Source organism: Octopus bimaculoides, chromosome 5, assembly GCF_001194135.2.
Source record: "Octopus bimaculoides isolate UCB-OBI-ISO-001 chromosome 5, ASM119413v2, whole genome shotgun sequence".
Taxonomy (NCBI): Eukaryota; Metazoa; Mollusca; class Cephalopoda; order Octopoda; family Octopodidae; genus Octopus; species Octopus bimaculoides.
In genome coordinates this window covers 60,760,276-60,768,487 of record NC_068985.1, presented here as the reverse complement: position 1 = coordinate 60,768,487, position 8,212 = coordinate 60,760,276, and positions in this window count along the sequence as shown.

Genomic DNA, 8,212 nt, shown 5'->3' with positions numbered 1-8,212 from the left:
TATATATGTATATATACATACATATATATATGTATATATACATACATATACATGTGTATATATATATACATACATATATATTAATAATATTAGAAATTTCTACCACCAGTGGCCTAGCGTGAAAAAAAATTTATTCAATAGACTATATATTATTCATACAGTGAATATATATTATATATTATTCATACAGTGTACATTTAAACACATAAGAGGTATGCATCACCGGATTCCTTGCATGCTAGAAGGAACAGCTAAAATCCAAACCACTATTAGGGATAAATTTCGAAGGGAATGAAAAATAAAAACATTTACCATCTATCTCCTGGACCATGGTTTCAGACTTTTTTTAGCAAATAAAATAATTTGCTAGGCGAAGTCTTCATCAGCAGGTACACCTAGATTAAACATATAAGCACAAGGCAATCCAGCATATGCCCTGAGCTTATACATTCTAATTTTTCAAAACTACCATGCAAGCACAGCTCATTGTCAGCAGTAAACAAAGATAATGCCGGCTCTTCATTCGAAAATTTTCCAGAAAAAAATTCTCAATAATTAATAATATCAGGGTAATAAGAAATATTAGAATTTTCTACTACCAGTGGCCTAGCGTGTAAAAGAAATTTAGTCAATAGACTATATATTATTCATATAAATACAGTGTACATTTAAACACATAAGAGATGTCCATCATAAGAATCCTTGCATGCTAGAAGGAACAACTAAAATCCAAACCACTATTAGGGATAAATTTCGAAGGGAATGAAAAATAAAAACATTTACCATCTATCTCCTGGACCATGGTTTCAAACTTTTCTTAGCAAATAAAATAATTTGCTAGGCAAAATCTTCATCAGCAGGTACACCCACATTAAACATATAAGCACAAAGCAATCCAGCATATGCCCTGTGCTTCAGCTTCATCTAGGGTCCTCACAGGCAAGGCACATAGGTATAAAGTCTTCTGGCAAGGTAACCTAGATGGAGTAGGGGGTGTAGGCATACTCCTTGCGGAGAAATGCGTGGATAAGGTCATAAATGTTGTCAGGGTATACAATAGAGTGCTTAAGCTCAGGCTAGTCCTGCAGAACAGCACATCTGCAATTATCTCTGCCTACGCCCCACAAGCAGGGCTACCAAATGATCAGAAGGACCACTTTTGTGATACCTTTCTACAGACTACCTCAAAGACGAGTGGCAATGACCTCATCTTTGTGGCTGGAGATTTTAGTGGACATATTGGTTGGAAATCCGGTATCTTCACTAGTGTACACAGGGGCCATGGTATTGGTTCCCAGAATGATGAGGGAACTAGGCAACTGGAGTTCTGTGATGTATGTAACCTTTTAATCTGCAACACTAAGTTCAGGAAGCCACACAACCACCTGATAACCTATCAATCAGGTGACTCTGCTAACCAGATTGATTTCATCCTCACCAGACAGCAGGATGCAGAGTTGCTCTTAAATACAAAGACCCTCCCAGGTGAGGAATGCACCCCACCAGCATAGACTAGTCATTAGTGACTTTCGACTCAAGACCAGAAGGATGCCAAGAAGAAGATCAATCCAGAAGAGAAGGATTTGGAAGCTAAAGAACCCTTCACATGGTCAGACATTTAGGGACATCCTCACTAAGAAATTTGATGAGAGGGAAGAGGAGTTACAGTCCTCAGACATAGAAGGTAACTGGAAATCCTTACAGGACAGCTTACTGAGTGCCACAGACTAAGTCTGCGGCTGGTGCAAAGTCCCTTCCAGACTTAGAGTAACACGGTGGTGGAATAATACAGTAGACAAAGCCATCAGAGCAAAGAAACAGGCCTGGAAGGGTAGGGGTAGCAGGGAATTGCACCAGATAGCCAAAAGGAAGGCTGGGTGATGGGTATACATAGCCAAGGGCGAAGCAAATAAGAAGTTTGCCATTTTCCAGCAATGTGAGAACCAAAGAACTGAAGTATTCCGGATTGCAAGACAGTGTGTGCGAGAAAATTGTGATGTCACAGGAGAGAAATGTGTCCGCATGGATGATGGTGCATTTGCTTTTAATGATTTGGAAAAGAAAGGCTTGGAGAAGCCATTATGAAAGACTGCTGGACGTGGAGAATGAATGGGAGGAGGAGAGCCTGCCAAATGTTGATCTAGTAGAGGGGCCAGCTATTTGAATAGACAGCACCCTGGTAGATAAAGCAATTAAGGGTATGAAGCCAGGAAAATCCCCACCCCCTGGCCCATCAGGAATCCCTGCTGAGATGCTTAAAACATCTGGTGGTGTGTGCTATGGCCTGGTCACCCATATTGTAAACCAGGTAGTTAATGATGGAGTCATACCCAATGACTGGTGTAGCAGCACCTTAGTCAACTGCAACAAGGGTAAAGGTGATGCTCTAGACAGAAATAATTGCAGGGGTATCAAACTGCTGGATCAAGTGATGAAAGTCACAGAGAGGGTCATAGCCCAACTAATTAAGGAGACAGTCTGCTTAGATGAGATGCAGTTCAGTTTTGTGCTAAGTAGAAATACCTAGTCAAAGATAAAACCCTATATTTGGTTTTTGTGGACTTAGAGAAAGCCTTTGACAGGGTCCCCTGATCTCTTATCTGGTGGGCGATGCAGAAACTGGGGACTGACGAATGGTTAATAAGGGTTGTACAGGCCCTATACAGAGATTCCATTAGTAGGGTTAGGATTGAAAATGAGTATAGTGAAGAATTCTGGGTAGACGTAGAGGCCCACCAAGGATCAGCCCTCAGCCCCTCTTATTCATCATAGTCCTCCAAGCAATAACAAGGGAATTCAAGACAGGTTACTCCTCTATGCCCTCATAGCAGAATTCCTACCAGAACTAGAGAAGAAACTTCAAGTGTGGAAGCAAGGTTTAGAATCAAAGGGCCTTAGAATCAATGTTGCAAAGACCTAGGTTCTAGTAAGTAGGACGGCGAACACATCACACAGCCCATCAGGTAGATGGACCTGCTCAATCTGTAGAAAAGGTGTAGGTAGAAACTCCATAAGATGTACCCAGTGTAAGCTATGGACACATAACTTGTGCAGCAACATCAAAGATTAACTGGGAAGATAGCTTTTGTGTGTGGCAGATGCACAAGGGCAATAAACACCACAGATGCTCAGAAAACAGATTCCATCACATGTCAGGGGAGAAACTAGAAGTAGTTGATAGCAGAAGTATGTAGTGGGGGTGGATGCTCAGAGAGTGTTACCACTAGAATAAGAATAGCCTGAGCAAAGTTCAGAAAGCTTCTACCCCTACTGGTGACAAAGGGCCTCTCGCTCAGAGTGAAAGGTAGATTGTATGATGCATGCATGTGAACTGCCATGCTTTACGGCAGTGAAACATGGACCGTGACTGCTGAAGACATGTGTAGGCTTGAAAGAAATGAAGCAAGCATGATCCACTGGACGTGTAATGTCAGTGTGCACACACGACAGAGTGTAAGCACCTTGAGAGAAATGTTAGACATAAGAAGCATCGGATGTGGAGTGCAAGAGAGACGTTTGCCTGTGGATGGACAAGGAGAGCTGTGTGAAGAAGGGCTACTCTCAAACAGTTGAAGGAATCCAGAGTAGAGGGAGACCCAGGAAACATGGGATGAGGTGGTGAAGCATGACCTTCAAACGTTGGGCCTCACAGAGGCAATGACAAAAGACTGCGACCTCTGGAGATATGCTGTCACTGAGAAGACCTGGCAAATAAAGTGAGTCCACAGCTGTAACCTACACCAGTGTCGCATAACCAGCCCACTCAAAAGTACTTTGGATTGCAGTGCGACATGCCATGCTTAAGGAAACCTATTGAGTCAAGTACATCAACATCAACAGCAATATCAAAATCAAATCAAATGGAAATTGTAGTTGTGACCCTCATGCTGGTAGCACGTAAAAATCACCATCCAAATGTGGACGATGCCAGTGCCACTTTGACTGGCTTCCATGCTGGTGGCACATAAAAGGCACCATCTGATCATGGTTGAAGCCAGCTTCTCTTGTCCCTGTGGTGGTGGCACGTAAAAAGCACCCACTACACTATCGTAGTGGTCGTCGTTAGGAAGGGCATCCAGCTGTAGAAACACTGCCAGATCAGATTGGAGCCTGGTGCAGCCTCCTGGTTTCCCAGACCCCAGTTGAACCATCCAACCCATGCCAGCATGGAAAACAGATGTTAAATGATGATGATGATTATATATATATATATATATATGTAAGGCAAAACTTATTTATTCCCATTGTTTTGAATTTATCATGCATTATTAGTTTTGAGATTTTGATGATGTGGTTATTTAATTTTAAAATAACGTTGTAGGGTAAGGTATAAGAAGCCAGATCAGGTTGGTTTGAGCATACAAATGTAGAATATTTTGGCCAGATATGGCTGGTTTAAATGCTAAAATGTTAATCAAGTGTTCAAAAATGAAGTGAACAGCATCCTGCTGGCTGGTAGTGAACTCTTCAAGAAACATTCACTTCTTGATGACCTCCCAAACTCAGATATACAGGAATAGCACACTTCAGCAAAGATCTAATAAGAAAATACTCTACCTGCTACAAAAGAGTTATGCTTGAGCTTGTTTCCCATAAAATAGGAAAAGATTGCATGAAATGTAATATCTCCCAGACTTGTGGCTGCTACATCATAACACATCATGAAGACTATGCTTTTGTAATCCAAGAGAAGAGATAGCTACAAAATATCTCATGGACAAACAGAACAGCAAAGTCCTAAAAATTTCAAGCTGCAACTACAGATGCTGATTATGTCACTGTTCTGATGAGGACATAACACATGTAATCAGCAGTTGTCCAAAATTGTCATCAAAGAACTACTTGCCAATGAGACATGATGTTGTTGCTAAAACAATATACAATGCCTTCCACATGAAAGACTACGCTGGAATAGATATAAACAACACCTCTGCTATTGAATACACATATACATATCAGCACAAGGAATATTGGTTTCAAATTTTGGTACAAGGCTAGCAATTTGGGGGTGGGATGAGTCAATTACATTGACCCCAGAAAGGATGAAAGACATGAAAGACAAAGTCGACCTTAGTGAAATTTGAACTCAGAACATAAAGACAAATGAAATGCTGCTAAGCATTTTGCCCAGAAAGGAATATTAGTGGAACATTCTCATCAAAAATTCTGTCAAGTGTAAACGTAAGTGACCCAACAGAAAATCTTGTACTGTCATAGAGGTTAATTATCCTGCAGATGTGAATAACCTTTTCAAAAATCAGTGAGAATGAGAATATCTGCTGACAACTACTTTGTAATCAGCAACTCCTCTACCCTGATTATAAATTTACATTTATACCAATAATCATTGGTGCATGTAGTTATTCTTTTATTTGTTTCAGTTATTGACTGTGGCCAAGCGGGAGCACCGGCTTTAGTTAAACAAATCAACCCCAGGATATTCTTTGTAAGCCTAGTACTTATTCTACCAATACCTTTTGCTGAACCGCTAAGTTATGGGGGTATAAACACACCAGCATTGGTTGTCAAGCAATGGTGCGGGGACAAACACAGATACACAAACATATACAGATATATATATATGACGGGCTTCTTTCAGTTTCCATCTACCAAATACACTCACAAAGCTTTGGTCGGCCCGATGCTATAGTAGAAGACACTTGCCCAAGGTGCCACGCAGTGGAACTGAACCCAGAACCATGTGGTTGGTAAGCAAGCTACTTACCACACAGCTACTCCTGTGTTAGTAAATGTCTAAGCCTCAATCTGGAGAAGATAGAATTTTCAATTAAAGAAAGAGATCAGCTAACATGAACTTTACAGTTACAATGCATGAGTGGAACAATAAAAATATGCATGACTTTTCTAAGGCTGTATGCATAAAAATTATAGTAGTTGTAATCCAAAGCATTGAAGCTTTTGTTTCTTTGTTAGAAACCAGCTCCCTCCTTCTAGAAAGGAGATTAATGAATAAAAAGAAGACATACATACAAACAATAATAAATACAAATAACATGCACACATATGCATCCACCTAGCCTCCCATCCATCCATCCATATCTCTCTCTTTCTCTCTCTCTGTCTCTCTCTCTCTCTTTATCTCACATACACACTTTCTTTTTCTCATAGAGATTAGCTGCTTGGCAGTTGTAAATGTGAATATTTTGCAAAAAAAATGAAGGAAAGGAGAATCTAAATCTCTAAAAAACTAATGATACACTTACAGCTCTAATATATAGGTTAAAGACTTTTATTTATACCTATTTTCGATGGTACACTGGGCTATATAACAAGAGATTTTCATAAAAACCAAGTCAAATTTGGATTCTCCAAGAAAGAACAAAGCCAACTGATTCACATTCTTTAAATACAATCATTTAGTGACATCATGAGGATTTGTAAATCATACCAGAAATTCTCTATTTGAGGTGTCTGGGCTAAACATACATGCATTCACATTTATATATGGAACACAAAGTTGTTTAATCTGATGGAAGTAGTCTCCCAATCTTCCTTAAGTCACATTTGACTGTTTTAAAGGAGACACTGGATAATAGTGGTCCCATGTCTCAATTATAAACAGGATGGTCATGGCTGGAACGTTCACTAATTGATTTCCATTTATACAGTTATAGATTTCCTGAAGTCTTGATGTTGTCGCTGAAATGAAATACCTTTAAGTTATGATGGAACCCATGCTGTGATCTCTACATCCTATCCCCAGTGTTTAATTTCAGTTGGAATGGTTGTTCTTTGTATTCAGGACTCCCTCCTCTGGTTGAACTCTGTCATTACGTAAATTTGTTTTATGAAAGTGAGATGGTAGTAACATGCATTCTTACAACGCAATCATGTTTACACTGCATGTTTAATATATTGTCATTCATCATCATTTTAACATCGATTTTTTCATACCTGTGTAGATCAGGTAGAGTTTATAGAGGTAGATACTATTCAGCTGGATGTCTTTCTTTTTACCAACTGTCAAAACGAGGTAATATATTTCCCCATGTTTACGCAGAATATTGGAAATGAATGACATGACTTGTATAACAATGAGATTCAGTTACAGTTATCACTTGGTTAGGAGAAGGAAACAACAAATATACATACACCCACGTATACATACACTACAAATGTCTGCATTCCTTTGTGCAGAGACATGACCAAGTTGATGAATCATTGAGGAAGCTTGTGAAGTCTATGAACACTGCATACATAGGCATGTTCTGCTCAATCCATTTTTCCTGAATTTGGTGAAGATCATGTCCACAGCACTTTTACAATAATGGAAGCCACACTGAGTCTCAAATGTATTCATTTAGTCTGTTTAAAAGAATACAAGCCAAGATCTTCCCAGCTTTTGTAAAAGAGATATTCCTCAGTAGTTTCCACAGTCTGCTCTACAACCATTTTTGAAGATATGAATGATGCCTGTATCTTTCCATGCTTCCAGATTTCAGCAGGTATGCAACATCTTCCAGGTACTTTACCTTCTTTCATTTGTTTAATTACATCATTGAATTCTTTGTAAATGGGTTCATCATCTAAGGATCGGATGGTTACCAGCATAGTCCTTCTCAAATGCAGCATAGCCTGGGATATTAAGCAGGCTGTCAAAGTGATTGGAAAATTTATCAGTAACCTCGGAGTTTTCCTGAAGTACTTTTTTTCCCTTTTCTGTAGCTTGCATACCTCTCAAAGTCTTGAGTAAAATGCTTTCATAACCTTTTTTTTTATCAGCAGGATGCTGTAGTTCTTCAGCTTTGGCCTCACATGAATCTGATTTCATTTTCCTAGTACATTGTTGCAGCTTCCTTCTTCCTTCCACTAGTTTTCCTCAGTTTGACCTTGTATTGTAATTTAGTTGCTTTGCCTTTGTAATGTTCTTTTTCTCTAGCAGAGATCTCTAGTTGGATATCATTCATGTTGAGCCAATCTTGATATTTTTTCACCAGTTTGCCAAGGACTTATTGAACTGTTTCAAGTTATTTTCAAGATGTTCCCTTTTTCTTCAAGTTCTTTATATTTCCATCCTTGCAACACCTTATCAAGCTGTTACGGAAATTCCTGTTCCACTTTGAGGTCTCTGAGTTTCATGATGTTTAGCTTATTTTTAGGTCAGCCTTTTGTCTTCATGCTTCACTTCCAGAAGGAAAAGTGACCTTTGATCTGATAATGCAGTGTTCTGTAGAGTAGTCTTCACCTGTCA